Source organism: Adiantum capillus-veneris, chromosome 4, assembly GCF_014529385.1.
Source record: "Adiantum capillus-veneris isolate H3 chromosome 4, ASM1452938v2, whole genome shotgun sequence".
NCBI lineage: Eukaryota > Viridiplantae > Streptophyta > Polypodiopsida > Polypodiales > Pteridaceae > Adiantum > Adiantum capillus-veneris.
In genome coordinates, this window is record NC_140934.1 from 77,073,424 (window position 1) to 77,091,602 (window position 18,179).

Sequence of the window (18,179 nt, forward strand, 5' to 3'; positions counted from 1 at the left end):
ACGGGGAGCAACATTGCTTCTACCTCACAAGAAACCGTTAACACATCGACTCTAGAAGGATTGTTCATTAATGATCATTGGACATACGACCTCCACACTGAGGTGTTGACGGATCTAGACTCTGGCTACGCCTACCATGTAGGATGGATAGAGATTGTAAAATCCACTTCTAGTGCCACGAGCATCAAAGATCAACAAAAAATGATCTGTAATGTTATCCATGGCATTATTCAATCAGAAAGGCAAAACCGAGGGGTAAATATACTCTCAACTGGCCCCATGAGATTTCTGGATACGAGCAAGGCTCAACAGCCTACTCTATCACAAATGGAGACTCCTCTAATGAGCCCCATGGAACCATCTTACGTCATTTCACCTGGGGTCTCTATGCAATCTGAGCCTCCGAGCGACAACTTTAGCTTCCCTAACTTGGCTCAACCCTCTATTAAGGAAAACACAGTGCTCACTCCAGGGATAAGCCTGACAGAGAATGTACCGATGACATCTACGGTTAGCGCAGTGCCACTACCTAGTGTCGTAGTACCTAATATGGGGACTCGACCGTATGTGCCTCTAGCCCCTTATGCACACATGGCCCCCACACCTCCAATTGTACCACTTGTTTATGCTCCTCGAGTGCCGCTCCCTAGCCCTTATCCGAGTGGACCTATGCCCGGTTATGTTCCATATCCTGCATCATCCACACATATGCCAAGACCGGTACCCGTCCCTCTCCCACATATGATTCCAAGAGTACCTCCACCGGCCCTGCCTCCTCACATAGGTGACTTGGCAGCGTTTGCTCAAACCATAGGTCGATCTATCGCAGAAAATATGCGTCATGCATCTGATAGAGAGCCTAGAAGTAAGGTAGTACAAATTGCCAAACTCACGCAAAAATTCAATGGGGACGAAGATGCTAGGAAACACATTGAAGTGTTTGAACAAGTATGTGATTCCTTAGGGGAACGCAACGAACTACATAAGTGCAATGCCTTAAGCTTGACATTAAGTGGGAAGGCTGGAGATTGGTATAGGACCCTAAGGGTGGACGAGAAAACAATCTACCCTACCCTTCGAAGGTTGTTTCTAAAGGAGTACATATGAGAAGGTGTGCTTTGGGGTGTAGCATCTCAGCTACAGAAGGCCGAACGTAAGGAAGGAGAGTCAGTAAGGGACTTCATTAGTCGTCTAAAGCACTTAAACTCTCGTTGCCCTGTAAATGAGCGCTTCAACAATAACCAACTGCTTGATTGATTCATTCGAGGGTTGAGGAATGAAGGAATCTATAATGGACTAGTGATTAGAGGTATCACAACCTGGGAAGATGTCACTGCCAATGCAATCCAATTGGAGGACAACTTGATGATAGCAGGCATGAGGGTGTCTACTGACACGAGATCCACTAGCTCACAAGCCATTGAGTATGAACTCATGACTGCAAAGCCCATTGCCAATGAGCCAAAGGTATTTGAGACATTCTTGACAGACCTCACCAAGGCAATCCAAGAGTCTCTTAAGGATAATCGACCCCCTCAAAATAGTCACATGTATCAAGAAGGGAGCAACAATGGTGTTCCATTTGCTTAGGTCCACATAGCACTAGTGAGTGCCCTACGTTTAGAGTAAAATTTAATGGAACTTGCAACGCATGTGGTAGGTATGGTCACCAAGCTAAGGATTGTTTAATGATCAAACGTATGATGGCAAATAGACCACCTGTAGCCTGGACGGATGCACCTCGAGCTCCTGTATTGATGCCTGTTCCACCTGTTGAGCAACTACCGCAACACATGGTCCCTAGATCTCAAAATGTTGTACAAGCTACACCGTTACCACCTCCTGTGCTAGGACCGCAGCCCCCGCATCCAAGGGTCGCCCCCATGAACCAAGTGGGTTACGAGCCATCTAATGCTTATGCAGATGGCTGTGAGGAGGAAATAGACACTAGTATTGCCTACGGACTTGATACATTGGAAGAGTGTCCTATATACTACATGGAAGATTGTTGGGGGCAAGTCAAGCTGGTTTATCAAGCTACTGCTCTCACATCCAGAGGTCAAAATATCAACACCCAGGCTAGGAGGCCACCTCTTCAATGCTACGAGTGTGGTGGACCACATCGGGCAGCGGAGTGCCCTATTAGGCTGCAAAAGAATGCTGCACAGATGCAAATGAATCAAGGGAGCACGTCTGCAATGCCAATACTCACATGTAATCGTTGTGGCATAGATCACTTGATTGCCCAATGCCCCTATAACCCAAATGCGCCTAAAATCACACCCCTAAATTTGGTCGAAATTGCTAGTGTGACATCGCCAATACCACCCGTCGTACCCGCTTATGCGATGACACGGTCCATGCTTCAAGGGCCAGGCCATATCCTCGAAGAGAGAAATACCGCGTCAGTTATCCAAGCAGAGAAAAAGAAGACACGAAGGAAGAGGTCGTAGAATATGGGAAATTCAAATCCAAGTTCCAAAACAAACATACGAACAGGAGATGACCCCGTGTATATGAATGACCTCGAGGATGATTCAGATTCAATCGAGACAATGGAGACTAGACATTCATGTCTTCTGAGGTCCGAACCACGATCATAGCAAAGCTGAATTCATGTCTTCTGAGGTCCGAACCACGATCATAGCAAAGCTGTATGGAGATCCTGAGTTATTCCTTGCGCTTCGAGCATTCCTTAACGGAGAGCTACAAACGGGATTACCGCAGTTTGCGCAACCAAATAGGCCTGACTCGATTATGATTGATGAGGAAAATCATGTGCAATCACTTGACTTAGATGGACACGAGTCTATGATCGAGGTACCCATTAACGAATTAGGGCAGTATTTTGAAGGCGACGAGTCTAATGCGACCCTACGCATCACTACCAAGGGATTAACTATAAAGGGAATTCTTGATGGTGGTGCGGGAGTTAGCATCGTTACAAAATATTGTTGGGAATCCATGGGAAAACCCCGCCTCAGTGTTACTAACATTGTGGTAAAGATGGCAAATGGTACCATAGCCAAACCTATGGGGATGCTCAAGGATCTTAAGATCAAAGTTCTAGGACACAAGGTACGACATACGTTCATTGTAATGGATTTCTCTAAACACCTTATGTCATATGAAATGATTTTAGGACGACCATTCATGAGGGAAGCACAAATGGTTCACGATTGGTCTAAAAATCATGTCTATTTGCAATTCCAAGACTCTGTCCTTAGAGTGGATTTGGTGACTGGTAAGGTACACCCCTTAGGGAGTAAAACCATTATTGATCATCACTCTGACACCACCGTTCACTCGGCCCCACTACAATATTGTTACACTTGTAAGAAGGATACAGACATTGGCCAAGATTCCCCTTACATGGATGTGTTACCGGGTATGACGGAATCAGACAACGTAGACTGGGTACACCTAGCTGCAACCATAGATACCTGGGGAAATAGAGGAACCACTTGGGTCACACCAGAGGGGGAAGAGGTACCACAAATTGCACCTCTGAACATGATAAGTGCCATACATGCATCTTCTAAGGGCAAGGCAATTGTGGACCAATCTGACAGTGACACCGATAGCTCAATAGAAGACTTTGACCAACACGACTTGGACACTGACTCCCAGAGTGAAACGGATTCTGAATCTCATGAATTAGAGAGTGGAGCAAGGTCAGAGTCAAAACATTCGGAAGGACCGAGCACATCAACCGATGATAGCTCCCCTGAGAGTGAAGAGGACACCAACGAGGACTCCTTTAGTGAGCCAGATCTAAATGCAAATCAAAAGTAGGTCTCAAATAAGAAAAAGAAAAACCTTAAGAGGCGTCGATATCGAGCCAATGTACGTGCTAGGATAAAAAAGAAGAGATCCTCAGCAGAATGGCTTAGTTATATAGGAGCATGTGATGCTCATTGAAAATTGGTAGACAATTGGGGTGAATATCTCCAAAATGTTATGTGGTGTAGACCACGACCCCATGAAATAGCCCAATTAGAGATCATAGACAAGCCAAAGTTGAGCCGCACTGCAAGGAGGCGTCAAAACCAAGAGTTAGCTCGACAACACAAGAAAGCAAAAATGGAAGCACAAACCAAAGCACAACCACAATCCACAGACTTGCATCCTGCACCAGAACATTTCAAATCTTACACCACAGGGGAAGCAAAGGTTGTGTACACAAAAGCCCAAAGAATACCTATCGATGGGAATAATGGAATCTATGATGGTCCGGCAATAGTTAAAGAAATAGAATTAGCTGACCCCGGTGAAGAATCAAAACCTGTTTTTATTGCCCAAGACCTCACAGAAGTTGAAGAGGCGGTCCTCAAAGATCTTCTCAAGGAATTCAAGGACGTATTCGCTTGGACATACCATGATATGAAAGGTGTTCCACCTTCTGTGGTCCAACATACAATCCCTATGATTAGCACTGCGAAGCCCGTACAACAAAGACCCTACCCGATGAATCCTAAGTACGCAAAGATCATTCAAGAAGAACTAGAAAAGCTTATCAAATTTGGGTTCATATATCCTATTGAACACTCTGAATGTGTGTCTCCGATAGTTATCGTGCCAAAAAAGAATGGGAAACTTAGGGTGTGCGTGGACCTCAAAAAAGTTAATGCAGCTACTAGAAGAGACCATTACCCCCTACCATATTCCGAACATGTACTCAAAAGAGTTGCAGGCAAGGAAGCTTATAGCTTTCTAGATGGGTACTCAGGCTACAACCAAATCACGATAGCGCTAGAGGACCAAGCTAAAACTGCCTTCATCATAGAATTTGGCGTGTTTGCATTTCGTGTGATGGCTTTTGGCTTAACAAATGCCCCTGCTACATTCCAACGATTAATAAACACTGCTTTTAAAGAATATTTGAGAGAGTTTTGTGAAGCTTTCTTAGACGACCTTTGTGTTTACTCTTCTTGGAAAGAACATCTATCATGTTTGCAGAAGGTGTTTGAAAAGTGTAGGTTATATCGTATCTCATTGAACCCGTTCAAATGCCAATTTTGGGTTAAGCATGGAGTTATTTTAGGGCATATAGTATCCAAGAATGGTATCTCAACCGATGAGAGCAAAATTAAAGTGATTCTAGAGTTACCACCACCAACCAATTACAAGGGAGTTCAAAGGTTCATGGGACACGTGGGTTATTATCGACGGTTTATTTTATTTTTCGCTGAGATAGCACGTCCTTTGTACAAGCTTCTCATTGAATTTAAATGGACTCAAGAGTGTGACCAGGCCTATGAACAATTGAAGAAAACACTAGCAAGTGCTCCGATTTTAAGGACACCTAACTGGGATGTCATTTTCCATGTGCATATTGATGCATCAAACTTTGCTATTGGGTGTGTTCTCACTCAACTAGGAGAACATAAATTGGACTATCCCATTAGCTTTGCAAGCCGTCAATTGAACGATGCTGAAAGGAACTACACCACTACAGAGCGAGAAGGTTTGGCAATGGTTTATGCAGTAAAGAAATTTCGCTACTACCTTCTGGCAAACAAGTTTGTATTTTATGTGGATCATCAAGCGTTGCTGTATCTGGTAAACAAGCCATGCTCCACAGGAAGAATCACACGATGGTTGTTAATTCTTCTGGAGTTTGATTTCATGATTGTAGTGAGACCCGGTAAAAGGCACGTCATGGCTGATCATTTGTCTCGCATACCCAATGGTGAATCCCCTACAGGAGTTGATGATGAATTACCCGATACTTCCCTATTCATAGTTGAGACTATGCCTGAATGGAGTGAGAACATTGTTAACTTTTTAGTTAATGGTTTTCCACCCAAGGAACTTCGTAAGGATATCGCTCGAAGGCTAGTAAAAGAATGTGAACCCTATTGTTTGATTGCCGGAACTCTGTATAGACTAGACAAGGACGATATTCTTAGGCGTAGTGCCCGCGAGGATGAATATTTGTATATCTTGCAAGAAGCACAAATGGGCATAGCAAGAGGACATTTTTCAGGAGACCTGACTGCTAGAAAGGTGCTGCAATCAGGCTATTGGTGGCCAACTTTATTTAAGGATGCATCACTTTTTACAAAAGGGTGTGATGAGTGCCAACGTTACAAGACCACACAGCGCAAAGACAGAATGCCCTTACATCCTATTAAAGTAACCCAACCATTTGAAAAATGGGGCTTAGACTTTGTAGGTCCAATTAGTCCCGCAGCTCGCAACACTCAATCTCGATATATTCTAGTTGCTACGGACTATGTAACAAAGTGGGCTGAAGCTAAAGCTTCACAAAAAGCTGACGCGAGGACAACAGCTAAGTTTCTTTTTGAGAACATTATCACAAGATTTGGTTGCCCTTTTGAAATTGTTAGTGATAATGGTACCCATTTTATAAATGAGGTAATAAGAGAGCTTACCACGACCTTTATGATATCCCACCATAAGTCTACACCTTATTACCCGCAAGCTAATGGACAAGCCGAGAGCACCAACAAGACTCTAATCTCTATTTTAACCAAGACGGTAGAAGCTCATCGCACTGATTGGGATTTGAAGTTGACATCTGCTCTATGGGCTTATCGTACTGCTTATAAAGTGGCTATTAATTGTACGCCATTCAAAATGGTATACGGCCAAGAAGCGGTTATGCTTGGGAGTTTGTCATTCCTAGTCTTAGGGTAGCTTCGCAAGAAGGATGGAATGGTAACCCCTTAACCGAGCGTTTGTATATCTTAGAAAAACTAGACGAAGAGAGATAGTTGGCTGTGCAAAATGCTCTTGTGGAAAAGGATAGGAGAAAGAAGTGGTTTGATCGCCATGTGAAGGACAAGGACATCAAAGTTGATGATAAAGTCCTTATGTATGGAGTACGTAAAGAGAAGAAAAAGTTGAAATATGTTGGTAAAGGACCATATAGAGTATGTGAAATTACCCCACAAGGTACCCTTCGTGTGGAAACTCTTGATGGAGTTGAAACCATCGGATTCCTCAATGGGAGTAAATTCAAAAGATATTACGATCCTTTAAGCCAAGAAGAACTACGGGCCATTCATCAAAAGAAGGCCGCCAAAGCACAAACCGAGTTAAACAAGATACAAGCTCAAGCTGAGGCTAAGGAGCGACAACAACGTATAAGACAAAAACGAGAGGCTAACCTTGGAGTCACAAATGCATTCCACGTGGAAATCAAAGAGGATGGGTTGGACTCTGACACACCTCTACGATACCCTATTGAGTTAAATAGTGCCTATGGAAAAGTGCTATATAACGCCTTATTGGACACGGGTGCTAAATATAATCTGCTATCCTATGGGGTGTGGTGTCAGTTAGGGAAGCCACCTCTGTCTGAGAGTATTATCCAAGTCAAGGGTGTCAACAAGAAAAAAACTACAGTTTTTGGAATCTGGCACACTTCTGTCAGTTATGACAATGGAATTGTAGCTCAAGACTTTTTGGTCATGCCTACTGGAACTATGGAGGGTAATATAAACCTAGGCTGCACGTGGATGATAGCCACCAAATGCACTATTGATTGGGGGACTGGGGGTGTTACAACGCAAAAACCAACTCTTAGCCCTACCACTCAAGCCATAGTCCCTGAGATATTGCCTAAGGAAATAAAACCCAAGACATTGCATGTCCAGGAGGTTGAACCATACGTCCCCATAGCCCAACTCTCTAGAGCTTCAACTGATGTAGTTGAAAGAAAGCTTGAGACACACAAGAACCATCCTAATATAACACAGAAAACATACAAGTGGGTCCCTAAAGCCTCTGTAGTGAGCATGGTTGATGCAAAAAAACGGAAAACTAGTAAGAACCGTCCCACTCACTCCAAGAAATGTAAAGAAACGTTGCGTTGGATTCCTAAACGACTATTGGAAGCCCAAGGATACTATGAAGGAAATGATCAAATCTGGGTGCCCAAACGTAAAGTGTACTCTTACCTGTCACCTGGCCCATGTAAACCCAATCCTGTGGCTCCCAAACAAATTGAAAATCGCGGAAAGGAAAAAATCATGGAATGTTACACACCCGATCTAGAGCTAGTTTGGGTACCAAAGAAAGAACGATTTGTTCCACCTAGCTCAGGAACAGGGAAATCAAATGAAGCTTCTTGCTATTCATGTAGTTCCTATACGCAAATAGAAGCATCAACACAACCTCCACCTACCACTGTACATATCCATACAAGCACGAAAGAGTTTGCACCTCCCGGGGTAAGTTCACCACCTACAACAACGTTGCAAATAAAATCATGGGAGAGTACCTTACCACCCTTGCAACTAGATGAAACGCATAGGGCGGTCGAAAACTATTGGTTAAAACCTTCACCCATAACAACTTGGAACAATTGGTTTCAAAAGGTGACGACCTCATTCCAAAAGGTATGATCTACCCAAGGAAGGGGGGAGTGTTTGCTAACATCAATCATTCACTCGCTCCCCTCTCAACCTTCCTCCCTGGCCTCTCAATTCCAATCTCAGGGAATGTATATATATAGCCTTATACTCACAAAAAACAAAAATAGTAAAGAGCAAGAGCGACTAGCAACGAGAGAGCACCCTATCAGATCTTACATATAAGTCCAAATTCACCGTGTCAATTCAAGCAACACACAAAAACAGCTATTATGTTTTAAAGGCCTAACCAAATCTATCTGTCTTGTCAGAAATGGCTACTTCACCAGAGGCATGCACTTCTATTTTTGATGAAAGGTACCCTTTGTCTTTTCCTCAAGTGTTCTACGTATGCTACCCTATACTTTCTTGCGAATGGGATTTGATAGAGATCCTTGCATGTGAGAGAAATTTTGAGGAGTTAGAATGGCAGATACATCTATGGCTAACTAGTGATCCATACCCAGTAGCGAATGTGTCTCCAATGGCACATGCTTATTCTTTTGCACAAGATGAGTATCCACGCATCGCGAGGTTCTTGATTAGCATGCTTGCACAAGAGGATGATGAAGAGGAACTAATAGAGACCGAGGAAGACTATGGCCTCACGGACAACGATTTTATTTATCTAGATGATGAGGATAGAGGCCTAGCCTTAGGGTGGCCACCCGGTTTATATAATATCCTCTTTCCTTGATTCTAAAAGGGGTGACAGATAGGTAGGTTAGGGGTCTAGATTGTGTTTTGAGTTTGTTTTTTAGGAGTTTTAATTTTTCACACTGACATGCCTCCTAGAGGTATAGTGCCTGTTTTTGGATGTGTTAGGTAGGACTTATATGGATCTCCATCCACATGGCTGAGGACATCTGCTTCAACGAAATGAGCCACTCCATACCTCCACGTGTACTACTTTCCATGATTCATGTTGGTGGATATGTGTAATTGCTAATAATGATTTTTCATTCTTTGTTTGAGTGCAATAGTTATGATTGTTATCTGCCATTATAGATGTATAAATTTGTCTTTGCTTAAGTTGATTGAACTCCAGTTTAATGTTATGGATGAGCTTGGAGATTAGGAGACCGTGACTTTAGGTTAACTCATTTACTTGACCACTAGGCCTAGCTAATAAAATTATCCGAGTATTTGAGACCTTAGGAATGTTTTAGGCAGAGAAAGGCTTGCTCACTCAAACAACAAAAAACACTAGTGCGAATACCAAGGAAATGGAAGCAAAAAAAAAAAAAACATAAGTGCCACAAATGAAAAATCTTACACTGGAAGAGAAATCCTGGCTTGAATTGGTACTTCACTCACATGTATTGTCTATGGTACTAGAGCCCTAGAGGTTCCCAGTGTGGGCGCTTTTCCTTGAGAAGCAAAAAACCCCGGACATACAAAATAAGCACACACGTCACATGATTGTGACCCAAAGTAAAAAAGTATTAAAAAAAAAAAAAAAGAAATTAAAAGACTTCCATTGAGCTTACAGTTAACATTTCAAGCTTTTGTTTGCAGTTGTGAGAGCGAGTTGGCTAATCAAAGCTGAAAAGCATAATTAGGGAATCTTGCATTTAGATAATCTTCTTAGCTTAGCTAGTACTAGAGTAGTTGTTTTAACCTTAGTCATAGCTAACTAATTGATAGACTCACCCATAAGCTCAAAACTCTTGATTAATTAATTTACTCAAAGTGCAATTTATCTGTCCTTAATGGCACTCTAACATTTCATAAATCTTGCATTTACTCATTTCCACATGTACTTTACATTCCCCTCATGATTTATGGCAATATAATTCCGCTTGCTAAAACAGTGACTTTGCCTTGTAGATTCAAATCTAGATGCTCTACAACATGGACTTACCAAGCTTCAACTCAATAGCTTCCGAGGACGGAATCTACATCAGGAAGGGAGGCAATGTTAACCCTCGTGGCTCACGGACACCCTATCGCCTACGACGGACACTGTAACCGTATTATTTATTTAAGTAGAGTCAGGCACCGGGCTTGTCGGTCCAATAGGGAAAGGTAGAGTGATCGCCGATGAGAGGCGCACTCTAACACGAACATGCTAGGGTTAGTTGGCTAAGCATGGGCGCCCAAGTGTGAATGGGGTGAGCTCACATAAAAGCCAATTAAACCTAAAATTGAGTCATTCTCTCATTGTGCAATAGAAGCTGCTCTTGCTCCATCTCCACCTTCTCCTTCACCATCTCCTTGTGTGTGTGCGTGTGTGTGTGTGTGTGTGTGTGTGTGTGTGTGAGAGAGAGAGAGAGAGAGAGAGAGCGAGAGAGAGAGAGAGAGAGAGAGAGAGAGAGAGAGAGAGAGAGAGAGAGAGAGAGAGAGAGAGAGAGAGAGAGAGTGAGAGTGTGTGTGCGATCGAGCGTTGCGGCGGCACGACGACGGCGAGGCAGTTGAGCGCGGCGTAGCGGCGTCTCCCTCTTCTTCGCGGCGAGGAATCCTCTACGACAGGAGCATAAGGCGGTGAGTGACACACCATTGCCCTCTTTCAGCTTACTAGTTAAACTAGTTGTGTGCTTGGAGCCGTCTGCGGCTCGTACACGGTGTATCGGCAAGTCCCTTGCCTCGACAGTGCGGCAAGGAGCGCACACAATGTTAACCCTTGTGGCTCACGGACACCCTATCGCCTACGACGGACACTGTAACCGTATTATTTATTTAAGTAGAGTTAGGCACCGGGCTTGTCGGTCCAATAGGGAAAGGTAGAGTGATCGCCGATGAGAGGTTCACTCTAACACGAACATGCTAGGGTTAGTTGGCTAAGCATGGGCGCCCAAGTGTGAATGGGGTGAGCTCACATAAAAGCCAATTAAACCTAAAATTGAGTCATTCTCTCATTATGCAATAGAAGCTGCTCTTGCTCCATCTCCACCTTCTCCTTCACCATCTCCTTGTGTGTGTGCGTGTGAGAGAGAGAGAGAGAGAGAGAGAGAGAGAGAGAGAGAGTGAGAGTGTGTGAGCGATCGAGCGTTGCGGCGGCACGACGGCGGCGAGGCGGTTGAGCGCGGCGTAGCGGCGTCTCCCTCTTCTTCGCGGCAAGGAATCCTCTATGACAGGAGCATAAGGCGGTGAGTGACACACCATTGCCCTCTTTGAGCTTACTAGTTAAACTAGTTGTGTGCTTGGAGCCGTCTGCGCCTTGTACACGGTGTATCGGCAAGTCCCTTGCCTCGACAATGCGGCAAGGAGTGCACATTAAATTTGGGAAAATTTTGAGATGTGATCGGAGGAGTGAAAATTGACATAAACGTAAATGCTAAGTATCGATACACATTGGAATGGCCTTGTATATTCATTGCAAATGATAATTGATCATTTTTAAAGATTGTATGTACTCAATGCTTAAGCGGCCGATCTTGTGACAGACGGAGAATGTCTCTCTCTCTCTCTCACCCGTGTGAACATGCCCTTCATGTTTTTATTTTTGGCATATCAACTTTGGCTTTATCTACTTGGATCCCCAAGCCCGCCAACTGCCAGGCCGCTACTCTCTCACACACACACTCACACACACAATCCTCAAAAGGTGAGGACCCGGCCCCGAGTTCTCTCTCCCGCATTGGCTCGCTACAAGACGCACGACCCTCATGATGCCCATTGGCGCGCACGATCAGCCAAACACACACTCAAAGCCGCTGACCCCACTGATTCCGTGGAGCAGCCTTGACTCGCTACTGCCAAACAAGCACACACACCGCTTACCTCAGCAGCGCAGGCCATCACACACACACACTGGCAATCTCTCTATCTTGCAGCGGCTCCACAGCCCGCCACTTGCTCGTGCCCATGTGCTCTGTCGACTTTGGCGCACACCGTCCACATCACACAAGCTGTCAACGCGGAGCCGACCCCACACGGCGGCCAGTTATGGTTCTCAGAAGACACACACACACACACACACACACGCAACAGCCTCGTCTGCTTTCAGTTCAAAGAAAACTGGCATGGTGCACATGCAGGTAGTGGCCAAACTCTGCCGCCTTGGACGAGTTGAACCGGCTCGCAATTGCATCCTGCTGGTCCACTTGCAAGAATCCCAGATTCTCTCAGCTCTCGTCCACGGCTTAGCCCGACCTGCCCGAACTGTCTTGCCGTGCGGCTTGCCTGACAGAACTGCTCTCGGCTGCACTTTTTGCGCGCCTCTGCAGCCGACTCAGGCCGTCATGCACCAGCTGTCGTCATCACAAGCACTCAACATCTATGGATACCAACACATTGGCACAATACTCACAACTGAGCTCCTCCTCTGCTCCTCAGTCCGCCACAGTCGGGACTCGGGTAGATTTTCGACTCTAGCAAGCTAAAGATGAAAATAAAAATAAAAATAATTAAAATAATAATAATAATAAAAAAAGGATTACCATCATCAAGAAGTGATTCCCACCTTGGTAAGTTCGAAATATCAAGATAAATGGTCGCGAGCCTATCCAGACGTCAAAATTTTGGTTCGCCCAAACTTACATTGAAGGGATCATTAGTCTGCAGATTGTGGAGTTTTTATCGCTATCATTTGTGAGAGACTGAGCTATCCGCCTTGTACTCCTTCGTTGGACAATCACATGTTCTTCTTTTTATGATTTGTATGAAAAAAAAATTGCTAGTTTAAGAGCTAGAATGCGGGCATTGAGTATGTACGAAGATGGTGTGATCATTTCCATGCATCGATAAACTTCGTTGGACATATCTATTTGGCTTGTGGAGGGTTGAGTGCTCAATTTTTCACGATTTTCATTGCACAAAATGGATAAATCTTTTGGGCATGCATATGTCTATATTATAGAGAGCTACAGTAGACATTGAAGGGATGATTGGTGAAAATTATGTGTCAAAATTTGAGCTTGGCATTGCTTGATACATTCTAGTGCTCGACTTGAATGCAAAAATCATTTCAAGTACTAAAATCGAGTTGAGGAGGCGACCATGAGAGGGCAATAAAATTTTGGGCTTATGTTTTTTCTTAAATTCTTTTAGTGCTTGTATTGTGTGACCATATGAATGTATAGCACTAATCAATAATCTTTTTTGAAGGGATGGTGGCCAAAGATACAACACAAGGTTTTGATGCCTCGAGGGAGCTTCAATTCTTTTCATTTTACGCTCTCTTTTTCCCTTGCTATGCATGCCATATGAGTGCTAGTTGGATGTGATCATCGAAGGTGTGCATGAAAGTTTGGGCTTGGCATTGATTGTACATTTTTAGTGTTTGATTCAAATGCAAAATCCTTGCATAACACTAACATTGAGCTTGTTTTGATGGAGGAGAGTGTGAGTAAAAATTTGAACTTGGCTTTGTGCAAGTTTTAGTGCTTGTATTGGATGATCAAAAGCTAAAGAGCACTAATGCTTTTTTGAAGGAATGTGGACGAAGTGTGTGTTCAAATGATCCAAGAAGGGGTCATCATTGAAAAATATTGCAAAATATGGCTAATTAGAGCCATTCCAAATGTTGGGATTAAAGTTGTAATGCTAGCTCATAGACTTGTCACAAAAGTTAATTTTTTCATTTGAGCTAGTGTTTAGTCAACTTTTTGAGCTTTTAAAGTACAAATTTGGCTAGTAAGAGCCTTTCATTTTCATTTCATCGAGTTGCATTCATCTCTAGCTCATAGATTGCACAAAGAGACTTCTCTACACAAAGGGGATGCTTGCTCAAGGATGCTCAAAGAGCATGAATAGGTGTAATCCTTCCATGATTTGACTCTTTGTTCATCTCTCCATTCTATTGCTTGGTTTCAGTGAAATTTTTCTTTTAAGCTATGGTATTTTCATGTTAGAAAGCTAGGCATCGTAAAGTTTCAACACCCTACTTTGTGAAAATTAACTCACAAAAAATTAGGTTTTATGTATGTTAATCATAGGTAATTGGCCTTGACCTTAGGTTAATGTAGGTTCATTTCTTGCTAGTCCTAGATTCTTAGTGATAGTCGTAATATTCCACTCATTTTTGTCATGACCTAGGGCTATGATTAGGTTTTAATCTTTTTAGTCCAATTTCCATAAACATCTCATAAAGGAAGCAATAAAAATGTGCTAAAAAATGAACCATGAAGCAAAGAAGTGCCCCCAAAAACAAAAGGTAGCAAAAATGCTACTAAGGCACATGAAAATAAAAATTCTATGTTATGTTGTGTCTATGTGAGGCCTAGCACCTTATTGGCACTTGGTAGGCGAGGGGAATCACCTTGGCTTGCTTGGTCAAGGCCCTAAACCGATGCCCTGGGTTGATAGGGGTTAGCCGTCGCCTTGGTAAGCTAGTAGGCTTTTGGAACACCTTCTTGAGGGTTCAAGGAGCTGAGAGTCGCACCTAAACTTGCCTTGGGGTGGTAGCCTTGTGATTGTGCTTTAATTTTACAATGAATACTAAATCAAAACTTCCATGAGCTTCAAATTTTTTTGACAATGTACTAATAGATTAGGAGCTTTTTAATAGCCCATAGACATGATAGACTTGAATGATTTATTAAGATTGTTCACATAGTTTTTAGGCTCGTAGGTTTATGAACTTGCATTAGCCTAGGGTCATAATTGATTACTTGTGTTTCATGCATAAAACTGAAATTTCAAGTGGTTTAATCTTCACAATAGTTTGAGTATTTTTTTGCTTTATGTTGTCTAGTTTTTGACTATGGTTGACCCATCTTTTAGAAGCAAAAAATCACTTTGCATGATTGTTCATTTGTGCTTTATGTTTTATTCATTCTTGGTGGCCTTTGTTCTCATTACTTGTTCTTATGTTTTGCAGCTTAACATTTCTTCCAAGGACTTGCTTTATACCATGTCACCGTGTTTTGCTTCACCGGCACACAAGGACGTGCGCCAAATTAGGAAGGGGGGAATGTTAGCAGCGGCTAACACGGGCTCCACCATTTATGCACCAAGTTGTGGATGTGCCATAGTGCACAGTATTTACTTTTCATTGTATAGGGCTTGGGATCATTTAGGAGTTCCAAAGTTGTATGATTCTAGGCTAGAGAGCTCACTTTATCCCATAGTTGAAGGGTTTGAGGCCCAAAACTATAAAAGAGCCCTATGCTTAATGAGAGGTCATTCTTGAGTGGTCCTTTTGAGAACTCTCTGCCTAGAGGAGGTCTTGATGGCCTAACCTTTGAGCTTAATGCCCATGCTTAGAAGGCTAGTGCTAATCACATGTAATTAGTGTAATCCTCTCTTAATTGATCTAGTATTCATTATGTTATCAATCATGTTTATCTACTTTCCTTCATTGTTTTGAAGTGTTGATCTTATCTAATTTAAATCTTACTTATGCTAAGCTACTCCGATTAGTGGAGTCCTTATCTAACTCTCTCGATTAAGCGGAGTGGGTGTACTCGTGATTGAGGGATTAGAGTTGTCCTCTAATGGTGTGCTTGTGTGTGTGTAGGTTTAAGAAGCCTTGAGTTTAATTTGATTATGTGTGACTTGATTTGGACACCATGATGGGCATGGTTGGGGTGGCCGACTTGAATGCGATCTTGTGTGCTTAATCGTCAATGCATGAATTAGAGTTGTTCTTGAGAGATTCCAAGATTAGTGTGTTTCACTTCGTTGCTTGATGTGTGTAGATGATTGATTGAAATTGATGCTTGATGTGCGATTAGCATTAGTTGATTTGGGATGATTTCTATTTGCATTGGAGGATGCACGCTCTTGAATCCTCTCAATCTTTGCATCCGATGACGCTCTCGCACATTCTTTGTGTGATGCCTCCAAGCCCTAGCCGGGTCATGCTCTCTCTCTCTCCGGATTGATAGATTTGTGGGAGATTGCCTATGCTATGGCGAGCCTCCAACAGTGAGAGAGAGGCCAGACATGCAGCATGCATCCCATGCTAACCAATTCTTATCTTCTTCATTGGAGTCCAAAAACTCTTTGGAGAAAGAAGCTTGAAACGCAGCCCAAGACGGAGGACGAGCATCTATTGGAAATGTCATCCACCACTTATAGGTCTTGCCTTTAAGAGATAAACTTGTTTCCACAGCCCTCTTTATATCTGGGGTGTGTCTCAATCTATGAATATCACTCCATTTGTGTAAGAACGTATTGACTGCATCCTTGTTGCGATCACGCTCTTCCCTATGAAACTTTGGAATGGTGATATTCTTAAGTAATGCATTGCTACCTTCTGCATCTTCTTCAGCACTTGTCTCTTGGACTCCTTGAGTCGTGCGAGCTTGGTTTCCTTGAACCCGTGCCACTTGTGGCTCCTTGAGTTGTCTGTGAATTTATAAATTTCACAAGTAACTCTGTAAGATTGGTAACATTTGCATTGAGTGCAGAGAGGTTTCTTTCAAGTACGCTTTGGCGATGTTCCAAAGTCTTGAAAGAAGCCATATCTACAAGCCCATGACCTCCTAGATCATCATCATCATGCATATTAGTGTCAGTAGCACCCGTGGTGCCCTGATTTTGATCTACGTGGTCAAAATCAAACGTGTGTGTAGGTGGGATATCCTCACTGGCCATCTCAAACACACACTAATGCAAAGAGAGAAAAAGAAACAACAACTTCTACCTTGAGAAATTGAAGTCTTTGTGTTTTGTATGCTTCATGATTTGCGTTGAATGGGAACCTCGCCTTGTGGGAAGTTGAGCGCTTCACTTGTCGTTCCTTGTAAGAAAACAGTTGATGATTCTTCACAAAAACTCGTCGTTTTTGTGAAGGATTTTCTTCACTTTGAAGCTACCTCCTTGAGGGAAAAAGAATTTTTGGAGGAAAACTTGCCTTCCTCCAAGAAGTGAAAGGGAAGGGTAAAGCTACTTCCTTGAAGTTTGAAGCTTTCCCTTTCCTTCTAGTTTTCGTCTCAACACAAGTAGACTATCTTTGCTTGTTATACACAAGAAGGGCCAATAGCTTGATGGTAAAGTGTTGGCCTCTTACCTTCATGGGGTGGGTTCAACCCTCCTTCATGCAAGGGTTAAGCGGGCCTTCTTATGTGCGCAGCCAACGGAAGCCTTCGGAACCTCGGTGCCATCGAGTTTTCGATCGAGTTTGCCTTGGTTGCCTGCCTTAGTCGCACGTTGTGGAGGGCGTAGATGGGGCGATCGTGGTTGGCTGTCGTCGCTGTCTGTCCACGCGTTGCTCGCACAGAAAACTCTTCTTTTTGCTGCACAGCGAAGACGTCGCTGTCTGCAAAACGTGGGACAGAAGCATGGTGTCGCACGCACATGCAAGCCGTTTTTAGCCTCCTCCCAAAAATAGCTCGGATACCAGTGAAAGGGTGGTGGTAATGCATGTGCTAGTCTCCACCCAACCGTGCTATCTTATAGCCTCCCTCTAGTGTACACACTGTCCAGCCGTGCCAGTGGCCTTGTCCATAGGACCCATGTCCTTACAGATCCCATCATTGAAAACATAGAAGACGACATCATTCAAGGAAATACTGTCAACCAACCTCGGCCATCCCGTCCATATTGATGGCATGATAGCAACGATAAAGAGGGCGAGATGATGTAGACTCTTGTACACATTCCGCTTTACATTGGCACAAAAATCTCAATTTGGCATACTGCTTTGGGAATGTTTAATTTGCAGTTTGTCTATAGGTGGTGTGACACCTCCATATACATTGTATCCTAAGCATGATCAAGTGCAGGTTACAGTTGAATAATTTGATCAAGGGAATGACGTGTTCATGTAACCACAGGTTGCTCAACAAGAAAATCTTGCTAGAAGGGAATCAATGATTGTTTGCATGTGCAGTTTTGTAGTGCTTATGTTTATGGTTTTGCATTCCGTTTGCGATTATGATCTGTTTTACAATTATGGTATGGCACAGA